This window comes from Panthera leo, chromosome C1 (assembly GCF_018350215.1).
Source record: "Panthera leo isolate Ple1 chromosome C1, P.leo_Ple1_pat1.1, whole genome shotgun sequence".
Classification (NCBI taxonomy): domain Eukaryota; kingdom Metazoa; phylum Chordata; class Mammalia; order Carnivora; family Felidae; genus Panthera; species Panthera leo.
This window is the reverse complement of record NC_056686.1, coordinates 98,117,304-98,134,478: the sequence shown is the minus strand read 5'-3', so window position 1 is coordinate 98,134,478 and position 17,175 is coordinate 98,117,304. Positions and strand designations below refer to the sequence as shown.

General features: G+C 38.7%; 1 long non-coding RNA gene across 1 annotated transcript; it reads left to right on the top strand.

The window, feature by feature from the left end:
* Nucleotides 1–13,490: 13,490 nt before the first annotated feature.
* On the top strand, nt 13,491–16,958 carry LOC122228459. The gene is made up of 5 exons (XR_006206605.1): nt 13,491–13,785; nt 14,949–15,061; nt 15,154–15,330; nt 16,016–16,135; nt 16,837–16,958. It is a non-coding gene; the product is annotated as an uncharacterized LOC122228459 (long non-coding RNA).
* The last annotated feature ends 217 nt before the right edge of the window (nt 16,959–17,175 follow it).

Sequence of the window (17,175 nt, the reverse complement as noted above, 5' to 3'; positions counted from 1 at the left end):
ATGTGGGTTTTTTTGTTTGTCTGAGAGAGAGAGACAGACAGAGAGCAGGGGGAGGGCAGAAGGAGAGGGAGAGCGAATCCCAAGCAGGCTACATGCTCAACGCAAGCCTGCCATGGTACTTAATCCCATGATCCTGGGATCACGACCTGACCCAAATCAAGAGTTGGAAGCTTGAGGCACCCCATACACAGCACGGTTTGTTCAATCTGTCCCCTTATGATAGATAGATAGCTTGTTTTAGTCTTTGGCTATTACCGATACTGCTACAATAGATTGCTTTGTGCATGTACCTTTCCATGGTTTTGCAGGTGTGTCTTTGGAAAGATTCCCAAAAGTACATTGCCCAGATAAAGTGTAAATCATAAACAATTGTACTAGATCTTGCCACATGCCCCTCCACAGGGTTCAACCTTTTGTATCTCCACCACACCCTAGTTTTGAGGGTGCCCATTTCCTGTTAGATGCACCAACAAACTTTGTTGTCAAACTTGAACTTCTGCCCATCTGATAGATGAGAAAGGATATCCCAGTGTGGTTTCTTTCTTTCTTTTTTTTTTTAAGTTTATTTATTTATTCTGAGAAAGAGAGAGAGAGAGAGAGCATGGGAGGGGCAGAGAAAGAGGGAGAGAGGGAAAATCCCAAGCAGTCTCTGCACTGTTAGCACAGAGCCTGATTCGGGGCTGGAACTCATGTACCATGAGATCATGTCCTGAGCCGAAACCAAGTGTCCAACACTTAACTGACTGAGCCCACCAGGAGCACCCCATGTGGTTTCTTTTACATTTCGCTTCTCATAGGTAAGGTTGGGCATTTTCCATAACACTTAAAAGCTATTTCCACCTTTTTTGTCGACAGTTTATATCTCTAGCCTGTTTTTTCTATAGGGTCGTTGGCTTTTTACTTCTGTATTTCTGTAAATTTTTTGTATATTATGAATATTAGCCATTAGTCTGTGCTATAAGTTGCAAATATTTTTCCTTTTCATCTTTTATCTTTTACCTTACTTATGATGTATTTTCCCATGTAAAAGTTAAGAACAATTATGTGATCATTTATCAGTCTTTTCCCTTAATATATTTAGATTAAATTTTCACTAGTTTCAGATTATAGAGGAATTCAACCATTTTTTTTCCTTTGGTACTTGTATTTGTATGATCTGTTTGGAATTATCCTCATGTACAGTGTGAGGGATGCTTCCAATTATATTATTTTTCTATGACTACCCAATGATCCTAACACCACTTTTTAAAAAGTTGATCTTGTCCCTGCCGATTTGTGATGCTGTCTTTATCACATATTAAACATCCATGTGCTGTCGGACCTATTTTTTTATTGTTTTTCTTCTTATATATTGGCTTGTCTATTCATGCGCTAGCACAAATCCATTTGAATTACAAAGCTATATATGTATGTTTTAGTGTTCAGTATTCTAAGTACAATTCAATACTCTTCTTTTTCAAAGTTATGTATATATGCATGCTTCTTTGTTTTTTTCAACTGAACTTTATAACCACCTTCCTTAGGTCTAGAAATAACCTGATGGCATTTTCTTGGGACTGCATTACATATATAAATGAGCTTAGAACTGACATTCTTGTAATTTTGAGTCTTTTTATCCAAGAATGTGGTGTATCTTCCGTTTCTTCAGGTCTATTTTTTTTTTTTTTTTTAATCATTCAGGAGAGTCTTACAGTTTTTCTCTTACAGGTTTTGGACATTTCTTGTTAATTTTATGGATAAGTATTTTATTTTGTTATTTGATATCACAAATGAGGTGTTCTCGTCCATTAAGTCTCTAATTGTTTTTCATATATATGTGTGTATATATACACAAATGATTTTGTGTGAATTGTATAACTTGTTACTTTGCTAAATTCTATTATTTTAATAGGTTTTCCTATTGATTCTTTTAGGTTTTCCAAATATATAATCATGGGTTCCTAAAAATGAAGATAGGTTTCCTTATTCCTCTCTAAGTATTATGTCTCTAATTGCTTTCTCTTATCTAGTTACATTGGTTAATGCCTCCAGTGCAATTATTAGTCAAGAACTTACAACCTAACACCAATCTAAGACATGAGTACACAAAATTGTGAGTCAGCTGACTCCAAGAAATGATGAAGAGTTAAACTATGGTATCTGTATCAGTGGAGAAAACCTTAAGTAGTAACTTCCAATGGAAATAAGTCCCTCTTCATGGCATCTGGGAATATGCTTCCCCTAGAACTCCAAAAGATAAGTAGATCTTAAAGCTTATGGGATCCTTTCTGAATTAAGCTTCAAGGATGTCACATGAACTCTTTAGAGAAAGTCTAAAATTCACCCCGTGAATAAATGCACCGATCTTTCCATTCCTTCAACCATTTATAACACAGATTTCTAAAGTTTTGTTTTACGGTAACGTCTTACTCATTTAGTCTTATAGGAAAAACATCTAAAGTAACAGAAAACCTGCCACATCTTTAAGGTTGTTTGTCTGGATTAGATGGGGACCATGTGTTTCTGGTGTCATGTGGCTCCAGACTCCAGAGGCACGTGGGACTCCTGGTCAGAAGGGTCTGTATCCACTTAGCAGGTCACAGGCAGAGGCTTAAGCACATGCCATCATCTTCTTGGGAAATTAAGACTCAGCCTTTATGCTTTGGTTCCTGGTCTGCATATATTGGACAGCCTGGCTCAGTGATTAAGAGGATAGACCCTGAACAGATCTACACTCAAATGGTATGTGGTCATTAGCAAGTTATTTAACATCTGTTTACCTTGTGTTCTTTGTCTGCAGAATGGGGATGCTTCCTACCTCCTGGGGTTCTTATAAGGGTTAAATGAGACAGTGTATACAAAGTGCTCAGCTGAGTGTTGGTCATATAGTTTGTGTTCAAGAGATGGGAACTCTCATTTCTGTTATTAAACTAATAGAAAATACCAAATAAGCAATATATTAGTGTTTGGCAGTCTTAGCCATAAAGATTAAACTGTCAAACGGGAACATCTCTGAGCTGCTATCAACATCAGACATGTTTAAAAGTATATATAAAGTGACCATAAAGAAGAATCATGTTGGCTATTTCCTACTGTAAAGGAGGTGGGAATAATTGGTTTCCACTTGGGATTCCAATCAGAAAGTTACTTTCTCTCCCTCATTACCATGGAGCGCCCCCAAACACGGCTTCCTCTCCAGTATCCCCTCTAGGGTAAGAGTGTCAAGGACCTAATCCTGGGTGGGCCTTTGGAAGTTCGATGGCAGAGGGGCTATAGTTTGAGGTTGGGAGGACAGTCCAGCCAGAAAAAGAATGATCATTTTGAAACATCAAGACCAACGTTGCAAGCAGAGGCAAAAGTAGAGCCAGGAGCCAGCCACTGGCCGCCAACTAAAAGAGGTGCACAAATTTGAAGTTGACACCTGACAAGGTCACTGAGGCAACAATGAGAAAGAAACTCTGCTAGCAAGGTGCAGTTACGGGCACCATGAGGTTTTGCACAGATAAGCTGGGGGCAGAATGCTCACATCAAAGCAGAGAGAGGACTGGCCGTCCTAGACACGGGCCACCAAACCCTGAAGTCATTCTTGGGCTTATTATTCAGTAGTTGTAAATGATTTGCAAAAATGAAGGGAATGAACATCTTTAGCTAATGTTGATTTACGTAAGGTCAAATTCCTATAATAAATCATATATTCCATATCATTCATAGTGGTTTCGTTTCTCTGACCAGGCATTAAGTGATACATAATTTGGTGCGGGAAGTGGGTGCTGTGGTTAAAAAAAAAAAAATTCCCAAGTTTGAGGATAATTTAAAAACTGGAAAAAATACAGAAAACAACTACTTTTTCAGACACTGGACAATATTGGCAGCACAGGAGTGAGGTCCCTGATAAAAAGGAAACAAATGAAGTGAGGCTTACCAATGCCTAGCTTTCTGTCCAGGGTAATTCCAAGATTGTAGCACAGGAAGGGGGATCTTAAGAAGAGTCCACCAATCTTGGTTTGTTGAAAAGACAAACATCAGAGCTTTGGGAAACCGCGGCAGCTAGAATTTCAAAGGTAGAATATCTAAGAGAAGGGAGTGACACCAAGAAAGAGCTCTAGAAATCCGCAGAGGGATTATATACATATAGAGGAAATCCAATGAGGCCAAACAAGAGTGACATCAGAGAAAAAGACAATCACTGGGAGCTATAAGATGAATCATTTCAGGAGTTCACACAGGACCAGGAATTGTTCAAATTCCCCTTGGACAAAATAAAGAAATCTCGATGTATGATGCACGGGGTATAAAATAACAGATTTCTAAATGGTCCAGTGTTAGAATTAGGCTATATTAATCCTAGAATGAAGACAAGTTTAGTCTGCCTTAAAAGAGCTTAAAACAAACCACAAGAGGATAAAACCAACTCATCTGTGATAACGTAACTGGCCACCAATAAAAGTTCAATACTCTTTAAAGTAATACAACAAACTAGAGCACTGAAGATAAGATTCATACTATGTAGCATTCACTGTACTATTGCTAACATACAAAAAAAAAAAACACAACAAAACAAAACAAAATTAAGTGACCCATAACTAGGACAAAAGTTAGCCAGAAACAAAATAAGAAAATACAGTGTTGATGAAATTAGCAGGAAAGACATCAATAAATTACAAGCAATATTATAAATATGCTGCTTGCTATGGAATAAATTGTGTCACCTCCAAAAATTCATATGCTGAAACCCTAACCTTGAATATAACTATATTTGAAAATAGGGTCTACAAGGAGACAAGGTTACATGAGGTCATAAAGGTAATGTTCTAATACAATAGGATTAGTGTTTTATAAGAAGAGACACCACAGAGGAAAGAAGGTGCCTTATAAGACAATACTTACGTGACACTTTAAATTTTCTCTCTCTCTTTCTCTTCACCCCTGTCCCCACCTATGTGAGGGCACAATGAGAAGGTGGCTGTCTGTAAGCCAGGAAAGAAGTTCTGACCAGGAACCGACTCAATAGACAGCTTGATCTTGGCTTTACCAGCTTCTAGAACTGTGAGAAATATAGTTCTGTTGTTTGAACCACACAATCTGGGGGATTTTTTATGGCAGCCCAAGCAAGCCCAATTCTGCTCAAGAATGTAAAAGACAGAATCATCACGATGGGAAGAGAAATTAAAGATATTAAAAAAATTCAAGTGAACTTAGAAGTAAAACTACAATAACTAAACAAGAAAAATGTATCAGTTGACATTAAGAGAAGATGGGACACTATAGAAGCAAACATCACTGAACTTGAAGATGTAGCAATAGAAACTATCAAAAATGAAGTGCAAAGAGCAAAAGACTGAAAAAAAAGTGAGCAGAACCTCAGTGATCAGTGGACAATATCAAATGGTCTAATATACATATAAATAGAGTCCCAGAAGAAGAAAATGAGGAGCCAGAAAGAATATTTGAAGAAATTGTGGCCAATATTTTTCCAAACTTGATGAAAAGTAGGAGTCTACAGATTCAAGAAGCTCCACAAATCCCAAGCAGAATAAACAAAAATAAATCATACCATGGCACATAATAATCAAATTGCTGAGAACCAATGAAAAAGAGAAAACACGGAAAATAGCCAGAGGGCAAAGAGACAATTACGTACAGAGAAACAAATATTTGAATGAGATTTCAAGCAAGTAGACAGAAAATAAGTAGGACAGAAAACAATGGACTGATATCCTTAACATATTGAAGAACGATTTAACCTAGAATTCTACATCCAACAACAATATCTTCCAAAAATGAAGATTAAATAAAACTTTAAAAAAAAACTCAGGAATTTCATTGCCATAAGATGTGTATTACAATCAAGTTTTCAAAAGTTCTCCAGATATGGGGCACCCGGGTGGCTCAGTCGCTTAAACGTCCAACTTTGGCTCAGGTCATGATCTCATGGTTCATGGGCTCAAACCCCATGTCGGGTTCTGTGCTGACAGCTCAGGGCCTGGATCCTGCTTCAGATTCTCTCTCCCTCTCTCTCTGCCCTTCTCCTGCTTGCACTGTCTTTCTCTCTCTCAAAAATACATAAACATTAAAAAAAAAAAAAATCAGAGCACCTGGGTGGTTCAGTCAGTTGTCCGTCCAACTTCGGCTCAGGTCATGATCTCATGGTTTGTGAGTTCGAGCCCCAGGTTGGGCTCTGTGCTGACAGCTCAGAGCCCAGAGCCTGCTTCAGATTCTGTGTCTCCCTCTCTCTCTGCTCCTCCCGCACTCATGATCCCTCTCTTTTTCTCTTAAAAATAAAATAAACATTAAAACAATTGTTTTAATTGAAAGTTCTTCAGATAAAAGGAAAATTGTCATCAAGAAATTTGAATTTGGACCAAGGAATAAAGATCACCAGAATATGCAGATAATTTTCTGACTTTAGAAATCTATTTAAAAGGTGATAGATGACTTAAAACAAAATTAATAGCATATTGTGGTATTTATAACACATGTAGAAATAAAATATATAACTATGACAGTGTAAAAGAAAGAGGTAGAAAGGAAGTACATGATGATAAGATTTTTCCAATATACATGAAGAGATACAATACTACTTAAAGTTAAACTGTGATAGGTTACTGATGTGTTATTGCAAGCCCTGGCACAAGAAATAATGAAACAAAGAGGTATCGCTGATAAGCCAGTAACGGAAATAAATAAAAATGATTAATGTCTTTTTAAAAAACTGGGAAAAAAGAATAAAGGACTAGCAGGAAAAACAGAAAACAAGTAACAAGATGGTCGGTTTAAACACATCTGTATCAGTGATTAAGTTGAATCCTTAATGGTCTAAGCACTCCAATTAATACGCACAGATTGTCAGATCTGACTAAAACTAAAGCAAAATCTAAGTACAGTTGACCCTTGAACAACACGGGTTTGAACTACTCAAGTCCACTTACACACAGATTTTTTTCAGTAAAAAAACAGAACATTACTGTAAATGTATTTTCTCTTCCTTACGATTTTCTTAATATCATTTTCTTTTCTCTAGCTTATTTTATTATAAGAATACAGTATATAATACATATAACATATAAAATATGTGCTAATCGACTGTTTATGCTATCGGTAAGGCTTCCAGTCAACAGTAGACTATTAGTAGTTAAGTTTTGGGAAAGTCAAAAGTTATACATGGATTTTTGACTGCTGGAGGGAGGTGGAGGGGTGGCATCCCTAACCCCCTGCATTGTTCAAGGGCCAACTGTACGTGATGTTGACAAAATACTCACTTTACATATAAAGGCATTGATATTTTAAAAGCAAAAGGATAGGGAAAAGTATACTATGCAAACATCAGACAAAAGAAAACTGAAGTGGATATAATAACATCAGAAATTTGATTCAGAAAAGGGAACAATACCAGGTATAAAGACGACTATTTCATAATGATAAAGGGATTAGTATATCAAGAAGGCATCCTGACTGTAGCATTTCCTTAGATATACATATATCAAATCATCATGCCATACACTTTAAACATGTACAGTTTCTATTGAAAAGAACTAATCCAGAAAACAAAAAAGGACATACTATGCTAAATACAGGTACGCCTAATAATAGAGGGATAAAAAAACATGAAGCAAAACCTAAGAAAACTGAAAGTAGAAATACACATCCATGGTTACAGTTGGAGATTTTAACAGTCCTCTCTTAGCAATTGATAGAACACGTAGACACAAGAGCCAGTAAGGGTAGAGAGGACTTGAACAGTACTGTCCGCCAACCAACTCGGTTACCACTTATAGGCCACACTACCCAGAATAAATGTTAATCTCAAGTGCAAACAGGACATTCACCTAGATCACATTCTGGGCCCTACGATAGATCTCAAGAAATTCAAGAAGACTGAAATTATACGAAAAGTATATGCTTTCGTTGCAGGGGAATCAAACCAGAAATTACTAGAAAGTTAGCTGTAGAACCCCCAAATATTGGGAAATTAAACCACACAGTTTTAAATATAGCATGGGTCAAAAAAAAATCACAAGGGAAATTAGAAAATACTTTGAAATGAATGAAAAATGAAAGCACAACGTATCAAAATTGGAGGACTGCAGGGGCGCCTGGGTGGCGCAGTCGGTTAGGCGTCGGACTTCAGCCAGGTCACGATCTCGCGGTCCGTGAGTTCGAGCCCCGCGTCAGGCTCTGGGCTGATGGCTCGGAGCCTGGAGCCTGTTTCCGATTCTGTGTCTCCCTCTCTCTCTGCCCCTCCCCCGTTCATGCTCTGTCTCTCTCTGTCCCAAAAATAAATTAAAAACGTTGAAAAAAAAATTAAAAAAAAAAAATTGGAGGACTGCTGCTGAAATAATGCTTAGAGGGAAATTTATAACATTAAGTGATATTAGTTAAAAGTTATTAAATTAATTATCTAAACTTCCACCTTAAGAAGGAAGGAAAAAGGGCAAATTAAACTTGGAGTAAGCTGAAGGAAAGAAATAATAAAGGTAAGTTTTAAAACCAACGCAATTAAAAATGGACAAATAACAGAGAAAAGACTAAAACCAGAGCTGGTCTTTTGCACATATCAATAAAATTGATAAGCCTGTAGTCTATTGACGTTGACCAACTCATCCTGATTTGTCTAGGAATTTCCCAGTATTAGTCCTAAAGGTTACACATTTCAGGAGTCCCTCAGTCCTGAGTAATCCCAACAGTTGGTCACTTTAGCCAGAGTGATCAGGAAACAGAGAGAGATAAGACACAAATTACTAATAACAAGAATGAAAGAGAGATGTCATTATAGATCCCAAAGACATTAAAATAAATATTGAGAATATTATAAACAACTTTATGTCAATAGATTTGACAACTGAGATGAAATGTACAAATTTCTTGAAAGTAAAACTACCAAAGCTTACTCAAGAGGAAATAGATCATCTGACTTGCCCATTGTCTATTAAAGAAATATTTATGGATAAATGTCTTCCCCCAAAGAAAACTCCAGGCCCAGATAGTTTCACTGGTAAAGTCTGCCGAGCACTTAAGAAAGAATTAAAACCAATTCTAAAGAAATGCTTCTAGAAAATAGAAAAAGGACTTCTTACTTTATGAGGCCAGCATCATCCTGATACCAAAAGGAGATAAAAACATTACAAGAGAATAAAACTGTAGATCGATATCACTTTTGAACATAGATTTAAAGATTCTTAACACAATTTTAGCAAATCCAATGCAGTGAGACATAAAATGACAAATAAACCAAGTGAGCTTTATCCCAGGAATGCCAGTTTGGTTTAGGATTCAGAAATTATTAATATAATTCATCACATTAACAGATTGAAATAGAAAAACCATACAATCATCTTAACAGAGGCAGAAAAAAAATTGATAAAATTCAAAACCCATTCATGATAATAAAAAAAATTTTTTAGGAAAAGGAATAGAAGGGAACTTTCTTAATCTGATAAAAGGCAGATGGGAAAAGTATATAGCCTATCATATGCTCAACAGTGAAATACTGAAAAATTGAACGTTTTCCCTACCAGGATCAGGAGAAAGGACTGAAAGTTGCTGTTACTACAGTTAACCTGTTAACAACTCTAGGGTTAGGGACGCCAACCCACCCTCTCCATAGCTGAAAACTCATGTATAATTTTTGACTCCCACAAAACGTAATAATTTACTGTTGACTGGAAGCCTTACCGATAACATAAACAGTTGATCAACACATATTTTGTGTATTATATGTATTATGTACCATATTCTTAGTATAAAGTATACTTTAGTATACTTTTTAGTATAGAGAAGAAAAATATTATTAAGAAATCATAAGGAGGAGAAAATACATTTACCATGCTGGACGGTAAAAAATCCACATTAGGTAGTGCGTCGTGGGTCTTGGGGATCTGTGCCTTGCTTCAACAGTGTTTGGATGGAACACATCGAGGAATACCCCTTCTTCCAACCTCCAACCATCCTCCAACCTCTTTTCTAGATGCAGTCTTCAGGACCATCTTTTCAGACATCCTCTGAATCTGGGACCAGCCAACATCGTTTTTGGAGATTAGCTCCTTATTGTTTTTCAACCATGAGCTCCCGGATTCTTCAAAATTATCCCCCGGAGGTAAAGGCCCCCCTAATCTGCCTGGTCAACATGCATCTGAAGCCCTTCTGTGCTCTGGGCTGCTATTTCCACCAAGACCAAAAGTATGGCTCCTAAGGGCATGGGCCACTTCTGTCAGCTGGTTGGGGAGAAACATGGGGATGCCCAGTGTCTCTTGAAGAGGCAACACCGGTGCAGCCGGGACCTCTTCCAGGACATGCAGAAGACATCCCAAGATGAGAGAGGTAGACCCTGGAGGCATGAAAGCCGCCAGGGTCCTGGAGAAGTCTTGACCCCGGGCCTCTTGGATCTGCCAGCCCCCAGCTCCTCCAGCACAGCCTTTGTGACTTCCGAGAGAGCCACTTCCTGGATGAGGAAGTAAAACTCATCAAGAAGGTGGCGAACTCCACAGGCTGGCAGTCGCGTGGGCTGGGCTGTCTTTGAAAGTATCTCTTTGAAAGGCTCACCCTCAAGCCTGTCTGGGAGCCTCCTGAGTCCAGCGACTCTTGTCTAGAAGGGTCCCTCTGGCATCCTCCAGTGTCAGGGCCTCTGTCTGACCCTATCCTTATAGCCACCAGCCAGCTTTGTAACCACCTGGAGCTCTTTCCCAAGCCGTAGACCAAATGTGAACAACGAAGTTTTGGAAGAAAGAAAAAAAAATCCTCATATAAGTGGATCCATGCAGTTAAACCCCTGTTGTTCAAGACTCAATTGTACTTCTGTTCAACAGTCTACCTGAGATCCTAGCTACTCCAATCAAGAAAGGGGAAAAAAACACATTCAAGTAAGAACAAAAAAACTAAAATTGCCTTTATTGGCACACAATATAATTATCTATGTAGGAAATTCTAAGAAATCTACAGAAAAGAACTAATAAACTAATAATACCAGAACTAATAAGTGAATTTTGTAAAATTGCAGGACACAGGGTCAATATACTAAAATCAGTGGTGTTTCTATATATGATAAACAATCGCTAGACATTGAAATTTTAAAAATAGCATCAAAAGTATTAAATACTTGGGAATAAATTTTAAAAAATAGGTGCTAGACTTGTACAGTGAAAACTACAAAACATTGTTGAAGGAGATTAAGCATTCTTAAGTAGCACAAGATATGTTATTTATGGATTAAAAGACAATATTGTTAATAAGTCCAATTCTTCTTGTGTTAGCTTGCTAAGGCTGCTATAACAAAATGTTGTAGACTAGGTGGCTTAAACAACAGAAATCTATCTTCTCATAGTTCTGGAAGTTAGAAGGCATCAAGATGATGGCAGGTTTGGTTTCTCCTGAGGCCTTTCTCCTTGACTTGTAGAGGGCTGCCTTCTTCTGTGTCCTCACATGGCCTTTTCTTCTGTGTACGTATCCCTGGGGTCTGTTCCTCTTCTAATAAGGGCACCAGTCATAGTGGGCTTGGACCCCTAACAGACTCATTTTAACTTGGTCACCCCCTTAAAGACCCTGTCTCCAAATGTACTCACATTCCAAGGTACTGGGGGCTAGGCTTCAACATATGAATTTGAGGGGAACACATAGTTCAGTCCATAACACTCCTCAAATTGTTCTATAGATTCAAGTCAATGCCAATCAAAATCCCAGCAGATTCGTGTGGAATTTACTGTTTTTCTAAAAAATTTTCATGGAAAATCAAAGGATTTGATTAGTCAAAACAATTTGGGGGGGGGGAGATAAAACTGGTGAACTTAGAGTACCTGATTGTCAGATTTACTATAAAGTAAATCAGTAATAACAAAATGTGATATTAGCATAAGGATAGACATATGGATCAGCAGTTGGCAAACTTCAAGCCACAGACTAGTTTCCTGTTTTTAGAAATAAAACTTTATTAGAACACTGCCATTCCTATTTGTTTATGTGATGTCTACGGCTGCTTTTGCACTATAAGAGCAAAGTTGACAGGTTATGACAGAGACCACCTGGCCCACAAGCTTAAAATATTCACTCTTTGGTCCTTTGATTAAGTTTTCCAATCCCCGATCAGTAAAACAAAACAGAATCCAGAAATAGCCTAACACAGGGTTTCTTAGCAGTTGCACTATTGACATTTGGGGCAGCACGATTCTTTGTTGGAAGACTTGCCCGGGCATTGAAGAATGTATAGCAGCATCCATGGTCTCTACCCACTAGATGCCAGTAACATCCTGTTACGCTTATAACAAACAAAAATGTCTCCAGGCATTGCCAATGTCCCTCAGGTTGACAAGATGGTTCTCAGTTGAGAACTACTGGTCTAATACCTATTTGGTCAGTTGATTAACAACAGTACCAAGGTAATTCAATGGGGAAACAATATAAAGACTCTTCAATAAATGGTGCTGGAAAAAATCAGATATCCTTTTAGGAAAAAAAAGGACCTTTCCACTATGTAAGAAATTAATTTTAAAGGGATTATCTACCCAAACGTAAGAGCTGAAACTATAAAACCATCTCCAAGAAAATGTAGGAGAAAATCTTTGTGACCTTGTGTAAGCCAAAGCTTTTTTTGATAAAGAGCAGGCCACACAAAAATAATAATAAATTGGACATCATCAAAGTAAAACTTTTGCTCTTCAAAGAAATTGTTACAAAAATGAAAAGCAAGCAACAGCCTGGGAGAAAACAGCTGCAAAACATATATCTAATAAACAGCTTGTGTCTAGAATATATAAAGAACTCTGACAAGTCAATTAAAGAAAAAGAACCCAATAAAATTTGGGCAAAAGATTTCACAATCAACTCACCAAAGAGGATTACACAAATGGCAAATGAAACCTATAAAAAGAATCCCAAAAACATTAACCAGCAAGTAAATTCTAATTAAAACCAAAATGAGGTTGTGTACTTATGTACACATAAGTGTACATAAGCCTACATATGAGGCTTATGTACTCATCAAAATGGCTAACGATTTCTTTAAACAAGACAAAACCCAAAAAATAAAGATCTAACGACATCAAGATGGCAGGAGCAGCTGGAGCACTCATAAATTGCTAATAGGTCTACAAAATGGTACAGCCCCTTCGAAAAACATTTGACAGTTCTTATAAAGTTAACCATCACTTACTATGCAACCCAGTATTTCCGCTCCTAGGTATCTTTTCAAGAGAAATGAAAACATGTTCACACAAAGACTTCTGGGAAAATGTTTGTGACAACTTTATTATAATTGCCAAGAAAAAAATATAGAAACAACCTAAATGTCCACCAACTGGTGAGTGAATAAACAGATTGTTGTATATCCGTACAATGGAATACTACTCAGCAATATAAAAGACAAACTACTGATACTTACAATGGCGTGAATGAATCTCAAAAGCATTTTGTTGAAGATGGAGGACTGACACAAAAGACTGCCTATGATGTAGTCTTCTATGTGAATTCTAGATTTCTATCATCAGAGTGACGGAAATGAGGTCAATGTTGCCAGGGACCAAAGGTTGGGGAGCGGATTGATCGTCAAGGCGTACAAGGGAATTTTCTGGGATGTGTCATTGTGATACCCTAGGCACAAATGGTTAGAGCAGTTCAGCCTTAGTTGAGATTCCCCAAGTTAGCTCTACACTGGCCACTTCAGGCTATTGTCTCTGCAAGCAGCAGCTGAGACAGAGTTTGGGGTGAAGATCCTGTGATCCCTGTGAAAGGAGGGGAGAGGAAGCAGGACTGGGCCAAAAGATCAATCACGTGACCGTGTGACCCAAAAAAGTCTTGGCCAACCCACTGGAGAGCTCTGGGGTGAGTGCCGCCCCCAGAGTGGCCCCACCGGGCCCGAATGATCATGCCTATGCCACTCAGCCAGTGGCTGAGGGTTGCCCCAGAAAGAGTGTGACCTTGAACAAGGGGACTCTGCAGCCGAAGCAGTCCCAGGCACTGGTCCCTCCAGGCTGCCTGCTGACTGCATCGTGCAACTAGGTGGCATGTCCTCCCTCGGAGCGGGCATCTGGGCAGGTGCATGCCTGAGTCTATGGCCGGGTGCTATTCCTCAGAATGCTTCCCCGTGGCACTGCAATACCGCTGAGCTACCCAAGTCCTCCCAAGGGTTTATTGTTTTTAAAAGCATGTAACACTGTTTTAATGGACAAAATGATACTTAGAAAAGTAAACAAAATCCAGAAAGAATTATCTTAACTTGATTTGATGCCACAAAACCCCCTAACATAATATCAATGTTCTACTGGTAAACTAGGGGCTACTAAAAAATAATAAAGTCAGTTCTGATACCAGGGGCATTAATTTAGTCGTCTAAAGTTTACAGTACACTCCGATGCACCAGGCACCCTGCTGACTCTTGAAGACATGAAAACAAATACAGTGTATAAGAATAAATAAGTGAAGGAATAAATGAAGAAACGGAAAGACAAGCTTCTTATCCTTTAGCAGCCTAAAATTTGGCATGTGAGGACAGCAGGGAATCAAGCGACAGTGAAACGGTGTGCCACCTGCTTTATGGAGAGCAGGCAGAGAAGAAGCTGGGTGGCCCCCAGCTGGCCCCCAGGATGAACTACCAGAGCTGGGTGGGAAAGGGTCCCTGTGGAATTGGCAACAGAAACAAAGGCAGGAGTGTGAGTCGTTCAGTGTGAGGATTGTGTAGGAAAGGATTGGCAGAAGGCAGGCCGGTTGGGATGGATTGTGATTGGCCTTGAACACTATGCTAAGGAGGCTGGAGGAGTCACATGAAGGCTCTGGAGAGACTAAGGCAAACCCATTCCTGTGACTGGACAACCCAGGGCGTGTGTCCTTCCTGGCTATCCGGATCCTTTTTGGTCTTTGCTTCGGGCTTTGTCTCTATCCAGGACCCTGGATTTGCTTTCTTTCCAAACCCATCATATTCTGTTCTTCCATGTCATTTCTGACTGCCACTTCTAAAAACATGCCGTCTTGTCCCTTTGTCAAGCAAGATGGGGACATCAGGACACATGTATCAGCAAGACCTTGAGCTGATTGTCATGAGCTGTCATGAGCAGCTGATGTCAGTCCTACGATGGAGACACCATTATCCCTCGGACAGCAGGTGAGTGTGCCCACGCCTTGGGCACTTCCTCCTTCTTCTTCTGACCAGTGTGGAAAAGAAGGGATAGCATCACTGTTTTATGCTCCCTGTAGTCTCTGTCTTCTTTTACAGCTTCTGCTCCATCTATGTGGCCACTTTCAACAGGATTCAATATAAATACTTTATTTTGACACGATCCCTTAGAAATCAAAGAGAACTCTAACAGATTCCCTTAACTCCATCAGTTTCTAGAAAACCTGCCTCCGAATCACACAGCTGATTTACATATGGTAAGTAAAACAGGAATTAGCAAATATTTTCTGAACTTGTAAAATGTTTTTAAGACACTCTGATGAGTCAGTGTTTAATCCCTTCTCCATAAATAGGATTGAAAGATCTTTGCCATGTTTTCTCTTAAGTAAATATATTTTAAAACTGTGCCTACATAATGCTCCAATTTTCTTTTCAGCTGCCGCTGTGAATGGACACAGCAGCTGGAATGAGGGATAACACATCACACCTCAACTTTGAATTTCCTGCCTTTTGTTTTCTTGAATCATAGCCTTGATGTTGTTTAAATAGTGCTCTGTATATTTAATTTCCCTTTTCTCTTCACAAAGACCAAACAGTTTTTTTTCAAATCACCCCATCTTTCACAGTGGGTTATAAAAGTGTTCCTGAGCTGAAATTGAACTGGTCTCTTATTTAAACATATGAATATATATTTAGGCATTTTAAGCCACTATCGTTTATTTTATTGATTGACTGCTTGGGCAGAAATGTATTTGTGCACATTTTATCCATGTCATGTGCTCTGCATTTAAAGATAACACCGCTGATAGTGACTGTTAATTGTATGCACAGATGGTTGGGCGAAGAACTTACATCTTCCAAGGTACATGCACATAAAATCCGCTCTTTGCTCTTTGCAAGCTGTGTCATTTGTGACTCTCTCTCTCTCTCTCTCCGTTTCAGATCTTCTCCAAAAAATCAGAGATATGTGGCATTAGAGGGACAGTTAAATATTATTGGGTCCAACTATCCAAATAAATCAGCCGTCCGCCATTCTGCAGCCCCCACTTGTAACTTTCAGTGGTAAGATATTTAGCTCTTCAAAAAGGTAGCCCATTTCATTGTCACCTATCGCTAAGTACTCAAAAATTCTTCCTTTTATCAAGGCAAGGGTTTCCTTCATGTGACTTCCACCTATTTATAGGGCCCTGTAGACACACACAGGATAAGCCCGGGGAAGTCTTTTGGAGACAGATCTTATATCTTCCCTTTTGCCTTTTTCAAATGGAAATTTCTAATTTCCTTCAGGGTTTCCTTGCTATCGTGATACCTGCCTCTCGGCACACATCAATTTGTCAGCTTTCCTCTTTTGTGCTGATCTCAAAAACTCCTCGTGGGGCCTGACCAGTGCAGCGCGACAGATGATCCCATGCCTTCTGCTTTCTTTTTTCTTCCTCTAGAAGCATTCTTGCCTTATAATTAACTTATCCTTCAATGTTTTATATATATTTTTAAATAATCAGTCAGGTTGTATCTATTCTGTCTAGTACTACGTATTTGACCATTGGGACTAAAAGGTAGGACTTTGCTTTTAAGTCCTATCTTGTTTCATTCTTCCTGTTCGTTGTTCCAAGGTTGTGTTTTTTGTTTTGTTTTGTTTGGGTTGGCTTTGGGTTTGTTTGTTTGTTTGTTTGTTTCCAATTGTGCCAATAAACCTAACAGTTCTCTCTTCAGTCTTGGTTTCACCGGAAAAGTTGACAAACTTATCCTTTGTCTTCATGTAGGCCATTAATGAAAACATGGCATGGGACGGGCTCAATATGGAACTCCTTGATATGCTGTTAAGGACTCCACCTCCTCTGCAATTTTATACCAATTCATTCGTCAACACAGTTGATGGTCCTTCAACCAGGTATCTCTGGCCTGATTTCTGTCTTGTTCAAAAAGATAAAATGAGAAGCCGTCAAATGTCTTACTCAAACGATGCTATGTCTGAACAGCACTTTCCTGGCCTACAGTGTAATAACCTAATAACCTAATCAAGAATGCATTAGATGCCCTTCCCAAGTGCTTCAGTAGCAAACTCAACTATGTTTGTGTGTGTTTAGCATTTAATATGTTGT